General features: G+C 33.0%; 1 long non-coding RNA gene across 1 annotated transcript; it reads right to left on the bottom strand.

The window, feature by feature from the left end:
- Nucleotides 1–22,100: 22,100 nt before the first annotated feature.
- LOC133194677 (uncharacterized) lies at nt 22,101–25,449 on the bottom strand. Its single transcript, XR_009722160.1, has 3 exons — nt 25,287–25,449; nt 22,600–22,672; nt 22,101–22,374 (listed from the first exon to the last, which is right to left on the bottom strand). It is a non-coding gene; the product is annotated as an uncharacterized LOC133194677 (long non-coding RNA).
- Nucleotides 25,450–26,445: the final 996 nt, after the last annotated feature.

Genomic DNA, 26,445 nt, shown 5'->3' with positions numbered 1-26,445 from the left:
TTTTATTATTTTGAAACTGTTACAGGCCTCTATGTGACCTATAAAATTTAGGGGCCAATTGGCTCCAAATAAAGAAAATTTAATAAACTGTACATTTCAATATATTTACATTTGCTGTGTTTTTCTACTAAGCCAACTGTGAAATTGATTTGAAAGCCATTTTTGTGTATACTCACGCCTAGAAATATACACGGAGAAACTCGCGCTAAAGTGACGTCACAATGAGGCTACAGTGACGTTAATAAAAATATGACGATATAGGGCAGCAAGAAATTCAAACATTGAGTATATTTTTGGTACATTTAAAGATGCAAAATGTTAATATAAGGAATGTTTTTAAGTTCAATGTGAATTTTTGGCGTGTAAATCACACATACTTGCACGTAGGCATATTTTTCTTGAAGCGCTAGCGCGCTTCATGAAATATGCCTACGTGACAAGTCTATGTGATTTACACACCAATAACTCACACAAAACTTAACCCTTTCGCTGCCAACGTAAATTTTTGAATTGCCAAAAAACGTAACGTCACACGTAAATGACGTTACAATAGTTGTGACGTTATTAAAAATTGCGGGTTTACGTTGTATCAATGACGTAAATCGCACCTGCTTTATGTATAATTTCAACAAATTTTAACAAGGCGAGGAAGATCCTGTTTCAGCGCATGATTTGGGACAAAGTAATTTTTTTAAAAGAAAGAGACATTGGTAAACTTTCCATTTTGCATACTGGTATGTATTTACAATGTACGGAAGATAAATACATTGTTTAAAAATAAAAGTATTCTGAACGCATTCTGTATGAAATTTTATGGGTTTTTCTTCCTAAAGAAAAAAAAGATATATCCCAACAAACTCGTTTACTTATAAACCAGCTAGTCTGAAAATCTACACTGATTAGGAGACCGTGTAATAAAGAGGTTAACGCCTTTATCATGAAATTAAAAACCTAAAACATATCGCGCGTATTTTATTGCTATATCTTAATTGTTGTTTTGAGAATTCAAATAGTGTTAGGATATATTTGTCTTCCTGACACGCCAAACCTTTATGCCATTAAATACATGAAATAAAAAATCAAATGTGTTAAAGACATTTCTGATTACCTATTCTTTGAAAATAATTGTTTTCTAGTACATGTACGAACTTTGAAAACTGAGAGTCGGAAATAGAATAGTCCTCACTTTGTATGCCTCTATTCTTTTCCTGAGTAAATTGTGAATGATTTACCTCAACCCTTATAAGTACTGTTACTTTATTTTCATTCTGTATAGAGTACATATTAAACGTAAATGAATATATACATGTACATTGCTTTTTGCTAGAATTGCCAATATTGAAGCATTATGCAACAATAACATAGTTATAGGAAGTGGATGCACATTCTAGATTTAACGTGTGCAGTGACCGATGTTCTTTCGATTAACTTGAAAAAAAAAATGAATAATGGTATTAAAGCGTAATTTTTTTTTCATTTTTAAAACATCTAACGCCCTCTCCGGCCTCAAACAGCGGTTTGCCCTTGTATACAATTTACAGTATTTTCAGAAATCGGTGGCGAGTTCAAAATTTTTTTAGTGGGATATGAGTCAGAAGCAACCAGCTCAAACTTGAAAAATATATTTTGTGTATCGGGTATAAACATGTATATGAATGAAGGGGAAAGGGGGAGGGGGCTTGGTTAAGTTTTTTTTTTCAAATACACGACTCTATTCTCATACTTTTTAAGTGGGCTTTGTATTTCCTAAGGTTAGTTTTTCGTTACTTTTACATAAAGATATTTAATAACTCAAATGGAACATTTCAAAATGAAAGACCTCCCCCCCCCCCCCCCCAACTCGCCTCATGAATCGTACATAGTTTTAAAAATTTAACATCCCACGTTACCTGCAGTCCGTAAGCTTTGTATCCGATTCCATGCTTCTTTTGATACAAGATTAAACAAAAACTGCTTTTTTTTGATGGATGGTCTACTCAAGCATAGATCAACCACAAATTATGAAAATCGCCCTCCATTAGATCACTAATGTTAAAGATTCATATACTAGTATATATCGCCTTAATTTTTGGCAATTAATCCTTCCTGTTGATTTATTATCAACTTGCAATACTTGAACGAAGCCCATTTATCTTTTAATATATTTTTCAGTTACACCAGTCCACTTCCGATCTTTTAATAGGAAACAAAAAATATACAGTGTATTAATTTTTTAGACCCGGTTCTTCACGGCTCAATCCCATTCCGAGTGTCCGAATATCGGGCGTTATCAAAATTTTAAATAAATATACCGATCGTATTATGATTTAAAATAAATATTTTAAGCATGCATGTACGTAAACTCACCCTAGTAAAATTTGAAAGAGACTTCACAAAATTCCACCTTTTTTTCGTATTTTGTATCTTAAAAAATATTCTTGGTAACATAATTAAAAAGGATTGGTGGTTTAATAAAACTAGCTGCAATAATGTAGCCCCCTCCCTTTTTTTTGGGGGGGGGGGAGATCCTCTCCAAAAAATATCAGATAAAAAATATCGGAGAGGGCTACATTATTGCAGCTAAAATAAAAACATGAACAGTTAATTATTTAATAAATTCAGATTTAACATCCCCCTGAATTAAAGAAAAATACACACACACACACACCAAAAAAAATGCTCGGTCACTTTATGCTATACTAATTTAACTGAGAAAATCAACACTTGAGAATTACTGAAAAAGTCAGTCAATAAGTTTAAAGCATTATAATAATGTATTCAAAACGATTCAAACTAAATCGCTATTCTAGTAACTGTGTTTTTATTCTCTCTCTCTCTCTCTCTGAAATTGTATTTGTCTATATATATAATGTCTTCAAAGGAACAACTACACACATGTACATGTAATGTAAATGGAACTCACACGAGTTAGTAAGGAAAAGGTCGATATTTAGAAAAATCGCATATTTCGTAGCACGTACGTACTCTAACGGATGGGGGTTGGGGTGGGGATGGATCGAGTTTCACCCATTTTTTTTTTTTTAAGAAATAGTCATTTGCTATAATATAATACATGTATTTAGTTTATATTTTTTTAAACTCAAAGACGACTGTCCCCTTGCCGTTTTTTTCTTTCTTCTTGAAGCGAAAATTATCAAAATAATCACCTTTAATATATTGTTTTTTTTTTGCTTCTTGTTTTTCATTTTTCTCTCCCCCCCCCCTCTCCCCCTTCTGTGCTTTAGGCAAGTTTTTACTGCAGTTTTAAAAGGATTTTGAATAATTGTTTTATATTTACCTAGTCCCCAATATATCATTTACCTGATGCATGATTAGCATTAATTCAAAGGGAAAAATCAGAAAAATATATAGCAACACTTTGTAATTTGTACACGCCTTGATTTTGTATAGTCATCATCAGAGAGAGGTGCAATTTTTACTTCCTTTGCAAAAATCTAAATAATCTGTACTTCCGGTCAAATTGACACACTAGTGTAAGGAATATATTTAGGATATATCCTACACGATGAAAATAGAAAGATCAATAGCCTTATAACAAAATAAAATAAAAAAAAAAAAACAACAAATTAACAATCTTTTTCGAAAATAGATTGTCATACAAAGAATTGCATCCATTTGCCGTACATGTATATTTACTCATTAGAGATTTCAATAAAATTGCGTCATTATTTTCCATTAAAATTCTGGAAGAAAAAATGATTATATCAAACTGATCATGATTGCCCCTTTCACTGTAATACATTGAATTCATATGTCTTTGAAGTGACCTTGAGACCACGCCCTTTGCCCCAAGGTAATTCCCCGTGCAAGTTTTAATCTTCAACATATCCTGATCCTTGTATGTAAGTTTGGTGAAAATCAGCCTGGTGGTTCTGGAGAAGAAGATTTTTTAGCAAACAGTACTTTTGGTTTTATTTTCCTGATTATCTCCCCTTGTTTAAGGATCCCAACCCTAGTTTTAGTATAAATGGTAGCCCTTTGGCCAAGGATACCCTGTGACAAATTTGACAATTATTGGCCAAGGGGTTCTTAAGTTATGGCCCATATTCTAAAAAGTTTACGCACACCGCACAAATGGCCATAGCATTAGCTCTTTGAGCCTTTGGCTCAGAAGAGCTAATAAAAAAAATAAACAAAAGAAACAATCTTTTTCGAAAAAAGATTGTCATACAAACAATTTCATTCATTCGCCGTACATGTATATTTCCTCATTAGAGATTTCAATGCGTCATTATTTTCCAATAAAATTCTGGAAGAAAAATGGTCATATCAAACATATTAAACTGATCATGATTACCCTTTTCAATGTTTAAGCATTGAATTCATGCGTCTTGTTAAAAAAAATCTATGAAATATTAAAAGTTGTATGTAATAAATATTTAGTCAATACGGAACAAATAAAAAAAAAATATTGATTAAAATTAAAATTTCGGAATACAATTAAAGCAAAAACAAACATTTGAACTTATTAGCTTTGGTTATCTTTTCAATATGTTTAATTATTATGTGCTTTTAGTTGAGTAGCAGCATGTAATATCTGCATTTAGGAAACTTACGAAAAATACATCGAACACAGGAAACAAAATTTAATTTGTTCTTTAGAAAATATGGCATGTGCAATGTCTCCATACGTAACAAAATAAAATAAATAAATTTGACAATATTATATCACGGAATTAAACAATCAGTCAATCAATCTAAATGCCTGAATCAGGCGCGGATCCAGGAATTTTTTCCAGGGGGAAGGTCCAACCCAGTGAAAAAAAAAAAATCCAACCCAGAAATTTGTCACAAAAAAAAAGAAAAAGGAAAAAACCCGTGAAAATCCTATTTCGTGGGGTTGGGGTGGGGGGTAGTCGTTGACTTTCAAATCTTCTTCATACCTATGACTTCATACCAACTTAACCATATCCAAGTTTTTTAGGGGAGATCTGCATATTCTAGAGGGGGGGGGGGATCCAAGGTCACTTTTTACTTGGTTTAGTATATAAACTCACATATTTATAATCTATAAACTCGGAACGTTTTCTCAAGATTTGGGTTAGAGGTACTTGTTATTATGACGTCATTTACGTAAAATGACGTTGATTCTAACCGTCGCTGGCAAATGGATGAGTAGTACCTCAATATACTCAATTTATAATAGTATGAGAATATACTTTTGAAATGAAATCGTGTTCATTGAGCATATTCAATAGTAATAATACCGGTTTTATAATTAACAAATCATTTATTTGAAAAAAAATTCATGACGTCATCGCTGGTATGAAATTCATTTTGTTTATGCATAAATTTTCCTGAAATTTTCGTGATATTCTACAAATAAGCCATAAAAACTTTAATGTTATGCAATAAAAAGGTGCAAAAGTTCAATAATTATTTACGTTGAAAAGAAGTAAAAGAAATACATAGTCACAATTCATTTCAATAAAATCGGCCCAAAATCGGCCCCGTGGCACTCTACGCAACTGTGTGATCGGCCCCAAATCGGCCCTTTGGCACAGAAGTGGTTAAAAACATTCCTTAATTAAAAGGGCAGATTACTCTTTCTGTAAAAAATACCACAAAACCACAAAATCAGAACTCTTTAGTGTGCAGTATATAAAAGGCTCTTAATATGATGCAAGTGGACTAAAACAGTTGTCGACCTTTGCATGAACGTTAACAGTATTGTTGTTCAAGTACATACACCTTTGGTGTAGGTGTGTGTAGAACATCGAACTATAATTCATATATTTCTAGCAACAGTGAAAACAACATCATATGACACGAGACATTTCTTCAAAGTATATTTTTGCAATTTTAGAGTGCAAACAATATATCTCATTTTTATTAAGGTTGGACTTCTTTCCTAAAAAATCCTTTTAATAATTCAAAAAAAAAAAAGTTTATTACTAAGTTTATTAGCCGTGTGCACTATCTGCGAATTTAAGTTTCAAAACGGCGATTTTTACAACAACAGCAACAATAAAAACTTAAGTTCAAACAATCAAGACCAATGGCAAGCGATTCTGACATGGATTCTATAACAAATATTTGGTATACAAAGTTTATGACCATTCTATAATTGACAAAAACGCCATTGTCCAAGAACTTTTGGACAATCCTCGTATACAAATATAATCTCTTTTTTAAAAAAACACTTGAGTGCAGTTGCTGTTAAATTATTTAGAATGCGTATTCTGTACAACTATATACATGTGTGTTATGAAAAAAGATCTGTGGATTCAAGATTAATTATTTATGAGGGTATATTAACGCTATACTGACACTAATATTATATTGGTGTTTGATTTGTTTTAATTGTTCTCCTTGTCTTTTGAGGTATTCATCAAATAAATAAATAAATAAATAAATAAAAATTAAAAAAAAATACAATAATAAAAATGAAATGCTTTCTCGGGTATTTTGAAGGGGAAAATAGAAAATTATAATGAGAAATACTACAATCTTAAGTAAACAGTCTTACATACCTTTCAAGACTTTCCAACACAACGTTCAAGCGAACAAGTATGAGGTTTTGTTAATTTGGGTCAAATATTCTACATTCTTTGCATCAGCTTATTTTTATAACGTTCCCCACTATGGCACCGTCAGAATTTTCTTTATATTGATTTCTACACTTCTTTGTATATTACGCAGTTGAATTATAGTGGGTCAGTGTAACATGCAATTTTTTTCCAGTCCCTTTGCACATCTTTTGTTATTGCAAAAGATATTGACTTTACAACATTATCTCCTTGAATCTAATGATTCAATAAGCAGTCAAACTCATAAAAGCATTTAGATCTCCATGAACTATAATTCCTATAGGGTCAGTTATTATCCATGCTACTTCAATTTGTACATACTCATACTACCTACTTCGCAAATTAATGGCAAATTAATATGGGAAAAAGAAATTCCTATCTGTATTATACATACACTTAAATATTGTAGGTATATTGAGACGCTCGATGCCTTTTCATAAATAACTCATAAATATAAGAAGACCATGCATCCTGTCTTTGAGGTAAACAACAGATAAAAAGGAGTATGTTTTCCTCATTTATTGATTGGGTGATTACCAAGATGACCAAAATAAAGTATAGGACGTGTCGTTTTTTTTTCTCATGAGTAACAGTAATCTTCATTTACTATTTTTCTGAGTGAAGTGTCTATTATTAGTCAGGTCAATGAACTTAGAGGTCGCAAACTATTTTCCTCTCCATCAAGCAAAAAACTCGTGTATAAACACCATGTACTTAATATTTGGCGATAAAACTTCGTTAATAGACCAATAGTTTATACTAGCATACATATATATTTAACAGATAAGAAGGGAAATGCAATTTTCTCGACCTTTTCATGAAATTCTATCTGTAAAAAGAAGTGTATATGAAATTATAATTTAAACACTTCAAACATCAGTATCTTAATGTTAAAAGAAAAGGAATATAGAAGAATTATAAGACTAATCTCGAAGATTCATACTTAATATTTCATAGGAAAAAATGAGTTTCTTTTAATTTTGATATAAAGAAAGGTCAAACTTTGATTTAGAAAGGTACAAAAGACTCAATTACGTCTAAAAAGGAAAAAAAAGACAATTCTTGACTTAAAAATTCATATATTTTTTTTTTACACTTTTCTTTTTTTTTTTTCCAAAATTGTTTTCTGTTTATAATCATTAAAAACTGTTCATTATAAAGTAATTGTACAATATTAAGTTCTTGGTTTTTTCATATACGTATAACTTATTGGTTTTATATATACATGTACGAGGGTTGATCTAAAAGTAATGTCACACCTGCTATAAAATCTTTAATAATCGAAAGTTTTTAACAAAATTTTATAAACCTACCTACCTAGTCCTTGTTGCACCCGGAGGCATATAGGGCAAGGACTAGGGATTTCCATTTTTCTCTGTTCTTAGCTGTCCTCTCCACCTCTCCCCAGATAAGATTCACGTCCTCCAGTTCTTTTTCAACGGCTCGCCTCCATGTTGTTTTTTGGTCGGCCTTTCCCCCTTTTCCCTTCTGGGGTCCATCTTATTGTCACTCTTGGGATAATTTTTTATACTAATACTTTCATTTATTTTTACTTTGCCCGAAAATTTGGTTCAGGTATACATGTACAAATCCTAATATCGGATTTATCTTAATATTTTAAAAAGTATTCGAATGAAATCATAATAGATAGGGGTATTAGTATATAACCATTTATATATATATATATAATTTGATTATTGAAGATTTTATAGCAGTTGCGATATTACTTGTGGATCACCCCTCGTAACTTATTGGTTTTTGTATATACATGTAACTTATTTGTTTTGTATATACATGTAACTTATTTGTTTTGTATATACATGTAACTTATTTGTTTTGTATATACATGTAACTTATTTGTATTGTATATACATACACATGTAACTTATTGATTTTGGAAAACTCTGTTCCATCTGCTGCATTGTATTGTTTGAAAAACCTAATCTATACAAATGTTTAATCAAAATACAGATCTTTTAATTAACAAAAACATTCAGCAAAACTCAGTCTTTGAAAGAAAGGATTTTAATGTGAAGGTTTATGAAAGAATGTGCTACTTTTTGAGTTATCTAATGCTATATCGACAGTAATAGAACTGTTTGGGTTTCCATTCTCTTTTGAACAAATCTCTCTCTCTCTCTCTCTCTCTCTCTCTCTCTCTCTCTCTCTCTCTCTGCAATGTAATTTCTATTTTTATCTTACGAAAACATTTTACAATATTAAAAATAAAATACTACTTCAGGCATTTGAAAAAAAAGACAAATAGAGATGAAATAGTATAATCTATAGATTACCGAAACTACTTTCCGACACAAGTAAGAGGTTTTGTTAATCTCGGTCAAATGATCAATATACTGCGCATCAACTAATTCTTAATTTTAGCGGGATCGCGTACTCGAATTTTGGCGAATGGATATTGACCCTGTCAGGAATTATTTTCTCTATACTTATTTGCCTACTACGCAGTTAAATTTAGTGGGTCAGTGTTGCTTGCAAAATTTTTTAGACCAGTTTCACATCTTTGCAAAAATAATGTTTCAGAAGCATAATTTTGTGTCTAGTTTCCCGCACCGGTACACATGTACATCAATAAATAATTTAAATGTTAATATCTTTCAGGATTTTTCAGATTCCTGAGACAGTAGATAGGGATTAAAAGTTTTTTTTGTTTTTTTTTAATTTACTGCACTTGTAATGTGGACTTTTGGTTACACTGTCCGTCAGTTAAGACACTAAATGACTGACCAGAAAATCAGTCATACGGTGGCACGGAATCATTATTAATTAATAATAAAAGTAATAAAAAATAATATAATTTGGTGTGGTGTCATGGATCAATTTAAGATAACAGCCATGTGTACATGTGTACCTTATAATTAAAATAGGTAAGGGGATATATATAATGTCAGGTACCGTGATATATCTATCATAACCGGGTCAACCTCATTCCGGACTCCAGCCTAATGGTTCTTATTTTCTGTACCTCAACCACTGAAGTTTGAGGAGGCAGAGTCCCGAATGACATTGGGCCGATCATGCATTTGTTTGTATAACCCGGGATCTTTGGCTATGCAAGTGAGAGGACGCACCAAGTGGAATAACTCTTATAATCTTTGAGCTTGGTCGAAGTGACCCAAGTCAACTTTTTATTTCTGCGAAATGACCCTTGTATATTACGCTTCCAATTTCCCTCTAAATCTGAGGACCTTCCCTCACCAGAGCGGCTCACAGGTGTTAAGGTGTGGCACTGTTACCCAACCTGTATAAAATGCAAGCAGAGACAGACACAATCCAGTTTCTCACTGAATGCGTCTGGCCGTCCGCTCATTTTATACCAGGTGTACCCTTGTAGTTTTACATCTCCATATTTGTACCTCCATCGAAATTTGCCATAATTACTTTAAATTTTAGTTTGAATTTCAGTTACCATTATTCTGTCCTCCAACACTCTTTAGTTTCCTAATGCACTTTAAAAATCATTTTCTATCTTTTGCATAATTTTTAAATATTCTTTGTTGTAGCTAATTTATACTAACAACTGACCTCTGGTCACCTCAATACTATTGGTTGCTCTTTTCTCCTTACCAAATACATCTTTAGATAAACAAGTAACAAAGCGCATTCCAATCTATAATGTATCATTTTCTTGGAACCGTCCAGGTGAAAAGGTCAAACCCTAGTGGCCAGCATCTATGTTTATTTTTTTTTTATCTTCAGAGCTTCGTGTCTGTTATCTCTCTCAGCCGAATAGTGCAAATACATCAAAATATGTTACATTCTTATTTTAATGCAATTTTTGTTATGATAAATTCCCCCTACTATTAAAAAATCTTGTCCACAAGATTTGTAAAAAAAATTTAAGATATTAATTATTTTCGCTGAGAAGTTTAAATAAAGCAGAACACTGAAAATGAAAGTTGTTTGTAATGTTTTCATTAAATTTACACGACAGTGGATGTCTATTTAAAAATTTATCTTTACATAAAATTTCGTCTGGAAAAGGATCATACATACGATTTTGATTAGAATATTTTCGAAGGGCTGAATAATGAAATTCTTTTCCACAATAAATACAAAATGTCCCACTTTTTATTTCATTTGTGCAATCAGGATGAACACGAGTACCACAACACGCAACCCTATAAAGAGTGTTGGAACGGGGACACATTGTTGCACAATATGCACATTTATATGTAAAATTAATTTCAACCCCTGGCAAATATGAAGGAGGATCCAAATCATAGTAAGATGTACGCAGCTGTTCTCTTACACATTTCTTTAACTTTGATTTTGAATATGCGGCATTGTTATCGTTATAAATTAATTGAAATACTTTGCACGGCGGCAATCTATATAAATCTGACGCCTTATATAAATATGTAGCCGATAGTTTTGAATATCCAAACAATTGAAAATACATGATCAAGAGATCAAACGACGTCCCGGGAGCATGTTCCAAAGTATAAATATCAAGTAAATAAAGTAAGTAATCAAAACAGAAGAAATCTGAAAAAATGAATAACTGCCAGTAAATGTATCCCGTCTCCATGCCTTGAAAAGAAAAATGTCGAATAAATTTGAATAATTTATTTAAAGTTATATTTCGAAACAAATGAAACAATCGTTGAATAATTTCGTGATTTGTTATTTGAATAGGCAATGGAGTATGAAAAATTTTGGAATTTGTTAAAGAAAAATATTGTGCAACACATTCGGACTGTTTGATCATGTATTTTGTAATAGGTATCTTATAAAATTTCATTTTATTACCTTTTTCAGATGGCTTGAACAAAGACTATACGAGAATATATAGATATATAAATAGTAGATATGGAGTAAAATACAAACACAAATATATAGAATCACAAAATACACTGTCAGAAAAAAATTACAATATATTAATCACACACAAAAGAAATTAAAAAAAAATATATACACACTTTGCCTAGGCTTTTTACCTGGGTAGAGGCGGCAAGGCTCTTTAGAATAGTTAACTGCAGTGAGACACAAAAAATATCAGACAATATCAGACACTTCGATTTGAACAACTGGTATGACAAAACGCTGATTAAAACTTGCACTGCAGGTTAAGACTATTCGCTTAACCCAGAGTTAACGTTACGAAAAATATTTTGCGGTCTTGTCTTCCACCTTTGATAACCAAAAAAAATACTTGATAGTATTACTGTCTCTGATGGTACTCTCTGTTTATTTAATCCAGTATAAAAAGATAGCTGTTCCTCATCACAGATAAAAATAATGAGATAAACCTGTACCTTTAATAAGTTTGACCCAAACAAACACATATGCCAAGTGTCAATGTTTAACCTAACTTAAAACAATAAATTCGAAAAGACAACATTAAGTCAACAAAAATAAAATCGAAACCGTATAATATTTTTTATTAACCACTTTGCGTTTCAACTCGACACTATAGGTACGCGACATCACATTGTCATCTTAATAGGTTATATAAAAGTAATGGTGGCGATAGAAAAGAAAATATCTATATATATAATATATACATACAATGTAATCGTCACAAAAATAGCAACTGTGAAATCTCGGAATATACAAAAAAATAATTTTTCCAATATTAGAATTCAAACACCAGATTTATAAAAATGGTGGCTATGATGAAGAAAAAAAAAAAATAAAAAAAATTACTTGGGGAAAAAAAATTAATATGTTTGGTTAAAAAAAATTATTTATTTATTTATTTATTTTTCAAAATTATTTTATCCATTAACATTTCCCCAAAAAAAATTAAATGTAAAACAAAATTAAAATGAAAAAAATCATCTTGTCAGCAGAGAAATTTTGAAACTTTAATTTTGAAGTTTTAATTTAGAAAACGTTTGGGTACAGTTGGTTTTGTGTGGGGTTATTATCGTGTTTGCATGTACTTCGAGATTTGATTGGGTAATAGATATTTTGATGTGCCAGAACCACGTATGCGCAGTAGGGTTGAATCAACATTCGTTTTAGAATAAATGCTTGGTAATATGACAAGGAGATTAACCTGAATGGATGTAGGAGTTAACTTACTAGTGAATGCAAAGTTTGGCCAATTTACCATTAATTTAGGGAATATGAACCCTGTAACTGTTAAATTATCAATTGTCGACGGGTGTTTGATATTCCAATGCGATAAACACATCGGAAGGTTGAGGGCTTTTATTATAAGACACTGTTTTCCATTAGTAATTTCCAGACATACTACTGTGCTTGTATTATTTTTAGTAATTAACTTCCTGATAACAAACAGAAGGAGGGAACAAACAATGATAAGAAGTGCAACTGTGAAGTGATCCCATTGAACATTCTCTTGTAGCAAAGAATCCCACAAAGTGTTTATTTCTGTAGACGATATCGGCTGTGTAAATTTAAATATTGGAGTTGCTGAAGCTGTTTTAGTCAGCATTAATGCAGTAGCTATTGTTTTGAATTTATAAAACAACCAGATTAGCCAAATAGTGTTAAAAATTGTTAGTCCGAAAGCAATATATGTTAAAATATCGTTCATATTTGGCCAATTTGTTTCCAATTGTATTTCACCGTCTAATAATGGTTCAGCCAAATTGGAATAAATTTTGTTATCTTGTTTTGTTCTTTGGATAACTGTTTTGAGGCTGAGATCTAAAGCTTTATCGTTTGCCAATATATGGTTCATATTATGTTTATAAATTTTAAATGTTGGCACTTTGATTGAAACAGCTTCCTGAAATGTAGTATTAGCAATTATTTCTTGTAATGTGTCTTCATGAAAGAAATGTTGGAGTAGAGCCAAATTTACAGGATGCAATTTAGTTATATTTTGCGTACCTTCTCTGCAACTAGCAACTTGTGGTAAGAATTTGTAGTTTCCGTTAAGAGCGTGCAATGACATGGAATATTTATAATACAAAAATCACATCCTTGCATCTCTGTTAAAGAGTTATTACATTGCATTGTAATTTTGTTAGTTTGATACACTAAAAGATCCGTGTTAGTTATTTGAATCATATGAGGTTTGAGGACATTGGTTAGAAATCGAAAATTGCATGCGGTTTTTATATGTTGTGAATTTCCTTGGAATAAATTTAGTAAACAATCCGTAGTATCGTTAGTAGACAACAAGTTAGGCTTTTGAAAACAATGTACGGGAGTTGTTATTTGACATTGCGACATTGTCTTATCCGAGAGCGTTGTGTAAAATTTGTTATCTTTGGAAAGTAACAAATAGTCAGGTAGATTCAGCATCTGAGACGCATGATTAAGTGAATTATTTATTGGCACAGGAAAAGACATGACTTTATATGCTGTAAAAGAGTTGGCATATGTTGCTAAGGGAAATCGAACTGACAGGTACAACATTGAATTGTTGCGTAGCATGGTAAATTTTGCAAACTTATAATAATATGAAGGGTCTTTTATTATAATTTTATATCCCATATTATCTGTATCTAAAATTTGTTGAATATCATCAATAGTCTGGGTAACGACATTAGGAGGGACAATTGATGGTGATAATTTTCCTTCTGCTAAATCAGAGAGTGAGGATCGCAGTTTCGTTAAAAGTGTTTCCATCATAAACGCATTGTTTAAATGTTTCATTAAATAACTGGAAAATATTGACATAAGAGTAGGGATCTGCTTATCCACGACTTTGATTTCGTTGATGATTTGATTTATTGCTATCCCATTTTGTGTTATACCTCTTACCGCATTTGTAATCCTGTCGTCAACATGAGTTATAAAAGATGAAAAATCTCCTCCGTATCTTTGTAATGCCCTTGCAATCTTATTTTCCCTTTGAGTTATTCGATTTATGTGTTGTGCCAGGACATTAACATCATTAGTTGTTGCTATTCCAAAAATACTTTTAGACAATTCCCCAACAAAAGGTAGAAGAGCTCTTTTTGCGCGAGAATTTAATGGTAACGTTGTTTGTGGAATTAAGGAATAGACCAAATCTTTGGTTGTTTTGAGATGTGTTTTTAGCTTACTTCGTATAATATTTATATTGACCGATAATTGATGCAACACCAAACAATATTTTTGATTTGATAGTGCACAAACTGAAACATCTCTAATATCTGTATCTAAATACAGCGGGATTTCAAAAGTATGTGTCCAAACATCCGATGCAAAATCTACATCTGTTTGCTTTTGAAATATTACCCCATAATTAAGTCTGTGTTGGTCTTGAAAGGAGTAAGGGATGATACTCGCAAAAATAAGGAGGATGAAGATTTTAGTTGGAACTTCCATACCTACAATGAAATGAAAGTAAAGATAAGAGTTTGGATCCAGATAGAAGAAATAAATGAATGATGTGTATAGAAGTCCAATAGAAAATATTATCCTTCCTTTACGATACCCTTCCTTTCAAATTGTTTATTTAAAAGACCCTCATTTTGATTCGACTAATTCTCAAATGTGTTTACATCACATTCTTCTTCTTCTTTTCTTTATGGTTGAATGATACAATTGCTTTAACAATTGAGAAATATTATTCGAAGGTTCCCAAGTCGGCTGTGACCCATCTGCCCATTTAACTAAATAATATCGCTTATTATTCATCCATTTAGATTTCAACAATTTTTCAACTGTATGCCACTCATCTTTTTGTTTCTGCTGTGTTTGAGCGTTTTGATTAATTGCATTATCTCGTCTTTGAGGAGTGTGCGCTTGCGGTGGCGGACGATAATCTCTTGGGTCTTTATACAATCGCAACCTATTTGCATGCACAGACGCTTTTAGTTCCACATGGTCACTTGACCTTCTTAACCTAAATGAATGGTTTGGATTAACCTTAACTATATAATAAGGACCTTCCCATTTAGGCTCTAATTTGTGTTTTCTCCCTGGAGTTCGTTTCATGACTTTTAACAAGACTTCATCTCTTATTTTGAATTGTGGTTCTTTTGTTTTCTTATCATATCGTGTTTTGTTTTTTTCTTGAACCTTAGTTACATTTTTCTTTGCAAGTTCCTGTATTATTTTTACTTTGTTTAGTAAAGCATCAATGTACTCTTTTGGTGCTTTTTCCAAAACTTCCTTGGGGATTAATGAAATATCAATGGGTAAAGTCATTTCTTTCCCAAATAACATGTAATAGGGGGAATACCCTGTCGACTGGGTCGATGGGCTCATTCTGAAAGCCATCATAACACTGGGTAAAATATCTTCCCAGGCATCCTGATTTTTCTGACAATACGCTCTGAGTGATTGAGCTAGTGTAGAATTGATTCGTTCGCATGCCACATTACTCTGTGGATGATACGAACTAGTGACGTGCCGAGTGACTTGAAATATTTTACACAAAGCTTGAACAACTTTTGACATGAAATTTTGTCCCCTATCGCTGACCAACGTACGTGGAGCCCCGTATCTTGTAAATATTTCTTTGTACAACAAATGTGCAACCTCTGTTGCCTCTTGTGTTTTCATTGGTAGTGCCTCTGACCAATGTGACAATGAGTCTGTAACCAACAAAATATACTGATACCCTTGTTTTGTTTTTGGCAAACCTCCCAATATATCCATATGCCATCGGGCAAATGTCCCTTCTACTGGTAATGGATGCAATGGTGCGGCCCTACTTGCTGTATCTCGTTTTACCCTCTGACAAACATCACATGACGTAACATAGTCATATACATTTTGATACATCCCTGGCCAAAAGTATTTTTGCTTAATTGCCAAATATGTTCTGTGTACCCCCAAGTGACAACCACCTGCTAATGAATCATGATAAGATTTCAAAACATCATTTCTTAAAGATTGGGGACAAGCCATTTGTTTGATAACTGCTTCCGGGTTCGATTTATTTTTTGACCTTGGTTGAAAAATATGAAACAAAATGTCATGTACCAATTCGTATTGATTTGCTTCATACGGAATCGCTTTTGCCCTCTTTGGGTCATTGGGAAGTGTGCCATCTTGTAAATATTTATATATATGTTTAAAATAGGGACAATTTTGTTGTTCTTGTTGAATTTGTTGAATTTGATTTTTATTTTGAGCTTGTTTTTCCCTTTCCGATAGAGTGTTATTTATTTCCAAGATATGTTGTTGATTATCATTTGGAAATATAAGTGTCACCTCTCTTATTTCATTTGGAATTACGTCATTCTTTGCTTTTGAAGTGTTTGTTTGTTTTGAATAAGGCCTTCTAGACAATGCATCACAATTTTGATGTTTTATTCCTGGTCTATGTTTTACTTCAAAGGAATATTCTTGCAATTTTAATGCCCATCTTATTAATCTCGCATTCGTGTGTTTGATTGTCTTTAACCAAGTTAATGCTTTATGGTCGGTGTAGACAAGAAATCTGTTGTTTAACAAATATACACGGAAATGTGTTATTGCTGACACTAACGCGAGCATTTCTTGTTCGGTTACGGAGTATGCTTTTTCATATTTAGTTAGTGCTCTACCTCCGTATGCAATTACATGTTCTTTATTATCATGTCCTATTTGAGACAACACATATCCGATAGCCATCCCCGACGCGTCACATGACAAAATAAACGGCTTTTGAAAATCTGGATAGGCTAAAACTGGTGTTGTTGTTAAAGCTTGTTTAAGTGTATCAAAAGCAATTTGACAATCTCTGGTCCATTTAAAAGGAGTATCTTTTGTTAATAACCTGTTTAAAGGTAGTGCAATTTTTGAATACCCTTTTACAAATTTCCGATAATAATTTGCCAATCCCAGAAAACTGCGGATATCATGCTGATTTTGTGGTAATGGAAATGATTGAACCGCGTCAACTTTTGAAGGGTCAACTTTTATTCCTTCTGTAGATATTATATGACCTAGATATGTGACCTCTGGTTTTGCAAATGAACACTTTTTTGGTTTTAAAGTCAAGTTTGCTTGTCGTAAACGATCAAAGACCAAATCAAGATGCTTCAAATGATTTTCAAAAGTATCTGACCATACAATGATGTCATCGATGTAAACCAAACAATGTTTCCACGTAAGACCTTTTAGAACCATATTCATGAGCATTTGAAAAGTTGCTGGGGCATTGACAAGACCAAAAGGCATTCTATTGAATTGATATAAATTATCATGCGTAATGAACGCAGTTTTATGTTTTGTTTTTTCATCAAGTGCGACTTGCCAATAACCAGAAGCCAAATCCAAAGTAGAAAATATGTTTGCTTTGTTTTGTCCAATTGCATCAAAAACATCTTCTAGCCGCACTGTCGGAAATGTTTGAACAGGGGTCACTGCGTTTAATTTTCGATAATCTATTGCAAATCTGTATTCATTGTTAGGCTTTTTGACTAAAACCACTGGTGACGCGTATGAAGAAGTACTCTCTTCAATTATGTCATATTTGAGCATTTCATTTATTTGTTTTTCAATTTCTTTCTTAGCTTTTGGAGACGTACGATATGGTTGTGATTTGATTGGTTTATTATCTTGAGTGATAATTGAATGACGAAAAACATTACCCTTGCCCAATTCTGATAAATTGTTTGCAAAGACATCACTGTTTTTGTTTATAAATATTTGAAATTTTTTTTTTCTTTCTGAGATAGAATGGAAGATGATAAATCCAGAGGGACCACTTTTTCTTTTGAGGTTACTTCCGCATTTTGTTTTTCCATAGAAAATATATTTGCGTTATCAATGGTGTTTACTGATGCTAAGACTCTTCCAGCCGGAAGTTTTATTTGCTCATTAGCTGTATTTGTGACCTGCATAAACACTTGTTTAGGTTTATTTATAACCAGACACTTTGCAATCGCGAGGCTTGTTTGTTTACTAGCGTTTGGTTCGAGTAACACAGTGGCCTTATTCTTAGTACGCGATAATTTGACCGGAATGTTTATCATAGAGTCTGGGGGAATGGTCATTGACCTGACAGTTCTAGCCAACCCCGTCTTGAAATTGATAACATTGATGTGAGTTGAAAATTCTTGTAAATACAAAGTTCTTGAGCCCCAATCTAAACATGCTTTTTGTTGTTTCATGAAGTCAGTTCCCAGAATGACTGGATGGCATAAAGCTTCAATAATATGGAAAGTGTGTTTTAAACTGAGACCTCCAATTTTGATTTGTAAGTCAATTTTCCCATTAACCGGATGTGATGTTCCCCCTGCCCCGGTTATATTGGAAATTTCCGAAACTTTTATTTGCTTTCTTGAGTTCTCAACTTATTCAAAACTTGTTGATTGATAGCTGAAATAGAAGAACCCGTATCTAAAAGAGCATTGAATTTGGAATGCTGAAAGGAAATAGGTATATAACATTTATCTGCAAAACTGACCAATGCCTCAACAGATTCACTATTATGCCTGTCTCTAGCAGAAAAATTATTTCTTTTCCCTGTTTGTTGGCTTTTCCAATTGCTGGAGACAGGCGCGAATCCCTATTGTCGGGGTTTGCGCGTCTGTCTACAAGCCCTTGAAAAATGCCCAATTCTCTGACAATTGTGACACAGAACATTTCTTGCCGGACATCTGTTTCTGTCAGGGCACGTTCCCAAACAAAAGTAACATGTGGGAACATTCATGCGTTGCTGGAATGCATTAGTAGAATAGTTAGTAGGTCTACTTTGCATGTTAGTAACCATATTGCGTCTTGGGGCCCGATATCTTTGTGGTGGTTGAGCTGGTGGTGCATATTGTCTATTGTACCGAGTGCGTTGTTGCATTGGAGTGTAATATTGTGGCCTCGGTGAAAGTGTAGGCACGAATTGTTGTTGTTGTGCATACTGTGGTGGGGGGAAAAATTGCTGTGGGAAATTTTGACTGACAGCATTGATCTCTGGTTTTAAAATTAGATTTTTCATATCTTTGACTTCTGACAATAAATTTTCGTAAGCTTCCAAAGTATTTATTTGAGATGGTTGAGATTTCTCTGCCAACAAGGCAATTTGCCTTAATCTTTCCATTGTTTTGGGGTTTTGTGTAACAACAAAAGTTTTAAGCTCATTTCTTAACCCGTTCATAGCCACAGACAATAAAACATTTTCTGGTACGTTTTTGATAGATGCTGTTTTGACTATTCTCGTTAAATAGTCGCTTACTGACTCTGTAACATTTTGTTTCATTTGCAATACAGACAAATCCAAAAAATTGTCTAACTCTTTAAATCTTTCCTGAAACAGTGTTTGAATTGTATCAGTATTTGCTTTTTGCTGAAACGGTAAAGAGTCATACCACACTTTTGCATGCCCCTCTAAGTAAAATGGGAATGCATCAACAATTTTGTGATCTGGCAAGTCATGAAATTTTGCCCATTGAAAAAAATTAGTCAACCATGCAACGACATTTTGTGTACCATCACCCTTAAATTTCTCTAACTTAATGGTGGAAGACATTTTAGAAAAATGTGGTGTCCTACCTGAAGTCTTAACGTTAGAATAAAACTTAAATCTGTCCTCGTCCAAACTCTGTTCGTTCCTTGGATGGCCTAGGAGATTGTAGAATGAGAGTCTTTGTTCCTCCCAGGAAGAGTCGTCTCTGCGTGTCGGATGTCCCTGTTCCGGCACAGAACTATTATTATTATTATGCGAAATATTGAAAAGTCCGTCTCTTTGGCTACTAGACGATGGGACAGTAGTTGTAGGGAATGTTCGATTGGCACGAGAGTTTTTACTTTGTGTCGTCTGCTGCAGTGGGTTTGTGGTCGAAACTGGTATTTCAAAGTTTGTTGGTCCTGCCCAGGGTGTACCGGGTCTCTTACGAAAAATGGCCTCGTCGTTCGTCTGACGGCTCTGGTCCTGCGTCAAGGGTTCTTGAGGGTTCGTCTGGTCCTCGTCTTGGTGGTGATAGAGTTCTCTGTCCCAATTACCAGTGGGATTGTCGTCTAATCCACGTCTGGGGGGCGACTTGAAGAACTGTCCAAAGTTCCTGTCTGGAAATGTTCCAGCGACACTGTCACTTAGCTGGTTCCAGGTTTCTGGGAACTTATCCAAAAATTTTGGATCCGCTGTTTCAGGGGTCCTTGGATGTCTAACGCTTAAATTTTCGTTAACTAAATGTGGCGGTGTAATATCCGCAATATCTGTAGTTTCAAAATTGTCCTCAAAGAATAAATTAGTTTGTAAATGCTTGTCCGTTTGGTTTTCCTCGTCAGGAGTTAATGCGTTGGTAGTTTCTTTTCTTAGAGCTCCAGAGGAAATGACACTTGGCTGATATGTAATTGGGTTAAACAAAATTTCACTGTCATCCAAATCTGGTTGAACAAATGTTTCAGGGGAAAATGATGACCCAAGTCCAACTATTCGTTGCAAACGCTGTAATGGTGTTTCAGTCTTTGGAACAGGTAAGTTTTCCATAAAGAGGATTCCCACCACTTATCATAACCGGGTCAACCTCATTCCGGACTCCAGCCTAATGGTTCTTATTTTCTGTACCTCAACCACTGAAGTTTGAGGAGGCAGAGTCCCGAATGACATTGGGCCGATCATGCATTTGTTTGTATAACCCGGGATCTTTGGCTATGCAAGTGAGAGGACGCACCAAGTGGAATAACTCTTATAATCTTTGAGCTTGGTCGAAGTGACCCAAGTCAACTTTTTATTTCTGCGAAATGACCCTTGTATATTACGCTTCCAATTTCCCTCTAAATCTGAGGACCTTCCCTCACCAGAGCGGCTCACAGGTGTTAAGGTGTGGCACTGTTACCCAACCTGTATAAAATGCAAGCAGAGACAGACACAATCCAGTTTCTCACTGAATGCGTCTGGCCGTCCGCTCATTTTATACCAGGTGTACCCTTGTAGTTTTACATCTCCATATTTGTACCTCCATCGAAATTTGCCATAATTACTTTAAATTTTAGTTTGTATTTCAGTTACCATTATTCTGTCCTCCAACACTCTTTAGTTTCCTAATGCACTTTAAAAATCATTTTCTATCTTTTGCATAATTTTTAAATATTCTTTGTTGTAGCTAATTTATACTTACAACTGACCTCTGGTCACCTCAATACTATTGGTTGCTCTTTTCTCCTTACCAAATACATCTTTAGATAAACAAGTAACAAAGCGCATTCCAATCTATAATGTATCATTTTCTTGGAACCGTCCAGGTGAAAAGGTCAAACCCTAGTGGCCAGCATCTATGTTTATTTTTTTTTTTTTATCTTCAGAGCTTCGTGTCTGTTATCTCTCTCAGCCGAATAGTGCAAATACATCAAAATATGTTACATTCTTATTTTAATGCAATTTTTGTTATGATATATCACTATATACGGGATAAAAGTGTGTTTTTCCCAATTAGTATTGTTCATTATCTTTATGTAGACCCCTTTTATAATTTTTCTGAATTATTTTTGTTGTCTTTTCTGATAAAGCTTTTGATTGTTACATAATCAAATTTTGCAAGAATTTGTACAGGCTCTCCACTGAATTGATTCTCGAGACAAATATACACGTATTTATTTACGTATGGTAATTAATCTAGAACACTGATAAACATCGCCATAAAATAATTATATGTATAGAGATACTAAAATAAATACACAGAGCTATGAAAGACTTCAGTCTTAATATTATTTTTAACTGATTCAGTTTTATTCATGGTATGCTAAGCAATTAAATAACAAAAACTATTTAGATTACTTCAAAGTATTTAATACATATAAAAAAAAAGTTGCACTGATACAATGCAGAATAAAAAATATATAAACTGATAAAGAATCTCTCTATTAACCGACGATTTTAGAGGTCTTGGAGCCGCATTCCTTACAAGTTCCCGTAACTCTTACTGTGTTCTGTCTTTTCGGGTTATCGGTTTCCGGAATCGTGGGATCCACATCACATTCGGTTTCTTTGTTACATTTCACACAAAACATCTTCATTTTGCTGTGTTTTTGTAGTTGTTCAAAAAATCTAAATTGTAAAAACCGAAAATAATCATATTTGTTTGTTTTTTTTAAAATTAAACCAATAAATTGTTCACAACTTTAATTAAATTGTTATAATATATAAGTGACTCAGGAAAATATTGATAAAATGGGTATGATTTTTTAAAACTCTGATTTCTTTTATCATTATGGAGATGTTAAACTTGTGATATTTCTTATTTTTGAACTTAAAATTAAAAAAAATCTATACCTTAGATTCAGATGGGACACTCTTTCCTGGACCAACAAGGTTCGTGTTGAATATCACCTCAAGTTACAGAGAACTGAAAATATACAGCAGAACGTTGTGAAGTGTCTCCAATTTAACTGTTCTCATAGACGCTTAGTAAATTGCCATGTTTATGTGTCAATTTCAATATAAAATAATTTAAGATGCAGATCAGCTACTGTAAGAATAACGAAAATATCAAGAAAACTAAATTTATGTCACGGCAGTAATATTGGTTATTCATTAATAGTTACTCATTAATAAGTTCATAAAAAAATAATTCAATTCATAATCTTTAGTGAAAATTATTCATTTTTATTGTTATTTTAATATATCCCAGACAAGTACCTAAAACAAGGAATTAATCTTGCTTTCGTTAAATCAGAAAGAGCAGGGATATTCAGGTCGTTGTCTACGCACTTTTAAAATTAGTATCTGCAATTTACACATAGTATTCAAAATATTTGGACGTCGGTGAGCGCCTTGGATTTATTTCGTGGCCTGTTAAATTACGATGTTATAACATATAACGATACCTTATGCACGTAGTATAAAACTTGTAAGATTACGCTCTGACTCAAGCTTTTCACTCGAGGTCCTAATAAAACAACGTATGTCAGTGCCCTGTTACTGCGCAGTTATAAAAATAATTCACATTTTATAGTATCAAAGTTGAAAGGTCACGCTAGTTTTATCTCAAGTTACAACCTTTCTTGTGAGGTGTCATTCGGAGGCAGATAATTGTTTTGCTAGTTTGTTGTGCGGTTTAATTCATTAGCTGAAGTTTTAAAACGTCTCTCTTTTCGTATTATCAATTATTCAAATTTATAATGTAAAGGACATAGCATAGCAAGTACGACATCACCTCAAAAGCTACTTCAAATTGAGGTATTTTTAAAGATTTGATCAGATTAATTGTTAATTAGAAATTAAATTCTATATACCATACTTCAAAATTGTGGAGAATTATTGCCCCCCCCCCCCCCAAAAAAAAAATAAATAAATAAAAAAAATAAAATAAAATAAAAAATAAATAAATAAATAAATAAAAAAAAAAACAGCTAAATGCTGATTCCAATTTACAAATTAAAAATTTGAAAAAAAAAAACCCCGTATTATTAATTTGAAATACAAAATGCCTATTGTACGTATGAACGAAATAAAAAAAATATATTTGTTATAACAAATTACAGTGCGAAATTAACACCCATGAAAATATGACCATTAGAATAACAGAGGTTCCCGAGGAATGGTCTTGGTGAGTTATATACAGTATTTCAAACGCTACTTAGACTATCCGGAAACCATTATCCAATCTGTGAATTTTAAAATGTCATTGACCTTAAAACTTGGAGCATGGAAAATGAACGCAGAAGACAAGCATTTACAGTCCAATATTCAAAACAAATTGCAGAAAAAAAAAACTTATTTGATGTGTCTAACAATTTAAATTTATAAACACGACTCAATAATAAAATTAGTAATTTGAAATACCAGTATTTATATTTTTAAGAAATTTAATAATTTGGAATAAGAAATTAATTATTTGTTTAAAAAAAAAACCAGGAAATGATTCTGGTTTGGCCATATAGAGGCTTAAACAAGAACACTGAAGGGTTAACAGTGTCTACTTAAGCATGAGAGCTTACTCTTTCAATGATATCGATGTATCTTACATCATCTACCTACACGTTTGTTGCATCGTTAATTCTCACACCGAGCGGGAATTAATCGACTTGCTTTACTTAGGCTTTTAACAACTTACAAAATTAATTAAAAGTCATAGTCACACCATACCAGATAACGATTATAAAAGTCAAGCGGATGGCAAAATTTTTATTTCGTTGTATCCGATCGCAAGCGTTTCTCGTCCGTTTCTCATGTTCAATGTCCGGGGAGGTCCAGTGAATTTGTTCTATTCTGCTTGTTCACAACTTACCAGACCTAGGTGTCCGCTTGATATGCGGTAGGTGTACGTTCTAAGCGTTTTTGTACAGAACTCCTTTTCCTGTACTTTTGTGGTCTGCTTTCGTTTAAGTCCTTTCGATTTAAGACATAGCCGGACAACGATCAGTCGTAGAACGGATAAACAGTCCTAAAGAGACCTAGATACCGGTCGCATAACTATCAGCCTAAAGTTCGAAAATTATTTCAACAATTTTTCATGCGTTGCAACCAAACGTTGAAGACTTTAAAATGAGTACGTCTGATAATCGCACGGATTTTGTCCATTTTATACGCTTCAGATGTTGATTCTGAGAGCCTCAAACAGCGGCGAGGTACGACTTCAACGTCCTACAAACATATTAAAGTTTCATCCGTTGTACGTCTATAATTAGCTTTATCCCGCGAAGTGTGACTGAGCCTTAAAAATTTGATTCTTGTTTGTAACATTGAAATATTGTTTCAAATTTTAAGCATTTGGATTTAATCGATAATAACTTAACTCTTGAATTCTTTGTACTATATGAATTATACATCAATACATTTCAATAAATCTGAAATTTATTCCCAATATCAATACAAGTGCATAATTCATTAATTATTTTTTTTTTTTTTACATTTTGTTTATGCCTAGTTTTTGAGGTAAAGAAAAATATATCTGAAGACAAACAATTGTTTTAGCTATAGGACAAACAAATATCATAACAATTTTCTTTAAAACATACCTTTTGTGGCTGTTTGACACACGTTCAAGAGAACTAAGAGAGGCTAACTTAATCTAAATCCAAATGACTTATAAACTGCGTATTTTAACCTTTTTATCTGCTTCTTTTATTTGCAGATCACGTGTCAAGTGTTTTTACTCTAGGCTTTATGTCTTCGTACTACGCAGTTTTTTCCCTCCATCAATGAATATTTTGTTACGAAAGCCTATTAGGATCAAACTACGGTAAAAAAAAATTTCAAAGGCGTTATAACGCCTTTTCAAAAGGCGTTATAACGCGAAAAAAGGCGTAATTACGCCTTTTCAAAAGGCGTTATAACGCGGAAAAAGGCGTAATAACGCAAATAAAGGCGTAATAACGCCTTCTCAAAGGCGTTATAACGCAAAAAAAGGCGTTATTACGCCTTTCCAGAAGGCGTTATTACGCCTTTCCAAAAGGCGTTATTACGCCTTTCCGAAAGGCGTTATTACGCCTTTCCAAAAAGCGTTATTACGCCTTTTAAAAAGGCGTTATTAAGCCTTTCTAATAGGCATTAATACGCCTTTCAAAAAGGCGTTATTATGCCTTTTGAAGGGCCATTATTATGTCTTTGACAGGCCCGTGCTTTTAAAGTGGGGGGGGGGGGGTCCCATAAAATTGACAAGCAAACAAACAAAAAAAAAAAACAAAACAAAACAAAACAAAACAAAAAAAACAAAGCAAAACAAAAAAAAACAAACAAAAAAAAAAAAAAAAACAAAAAAAAAAAAAAAACAAAACAAAAAAAAAAAAAAAAAAAAAAAAAAAAAAAACAAGAAACACCCCCCCCCCCCCCAATAAAAATAAACTGCCTAAACTTGAGGGGGAACTTTCTAATTTTTCGATAAAACTTTTTTTTAAATGCAATGACTTGCCCGAGTTTAACCATACTGCAACAACATGTTAAGGGACCATGCAATCAATGAATGATTTTTTATATTTAAACTATAGCAAGACTATTCTCCCAAAATGTGGGGTGGGGAGCCCCCCCCCCCCCTCACATTCGTACTACCGGCCTGTTTGAAAAGAAGTTATATCCAAAAATGGAAAGGCGTTATTTTAAAATAGTAAATATATGAAAGATTGAACCAAAGCCATCTTTATTTATGCAATATTTAGATTATAGTTTTAATATTATAAA

Source organism: Saccostrea echinata, unplaced genomic scaffold (genome assembly GCF_033153115.1).
Source record: "Saccostrea echinata isolate AGI-Se365-2 ecotype Australia unplaced genomic scaffold, CSIRO_AGI_Sech_v1 ptg000029l, whole genome shotgun sequence".
Classification (NCBI taxonomy): domain Eukaryota; kingdom Metazoa; phylum Mollusca; class Bivalvia; order Ostreida; family Ostreidae; genus Saccostrea; species Saccostrea echinata.
This window is presented reverse-complemented; position numbering and strand designations above follow the sequence as displayed.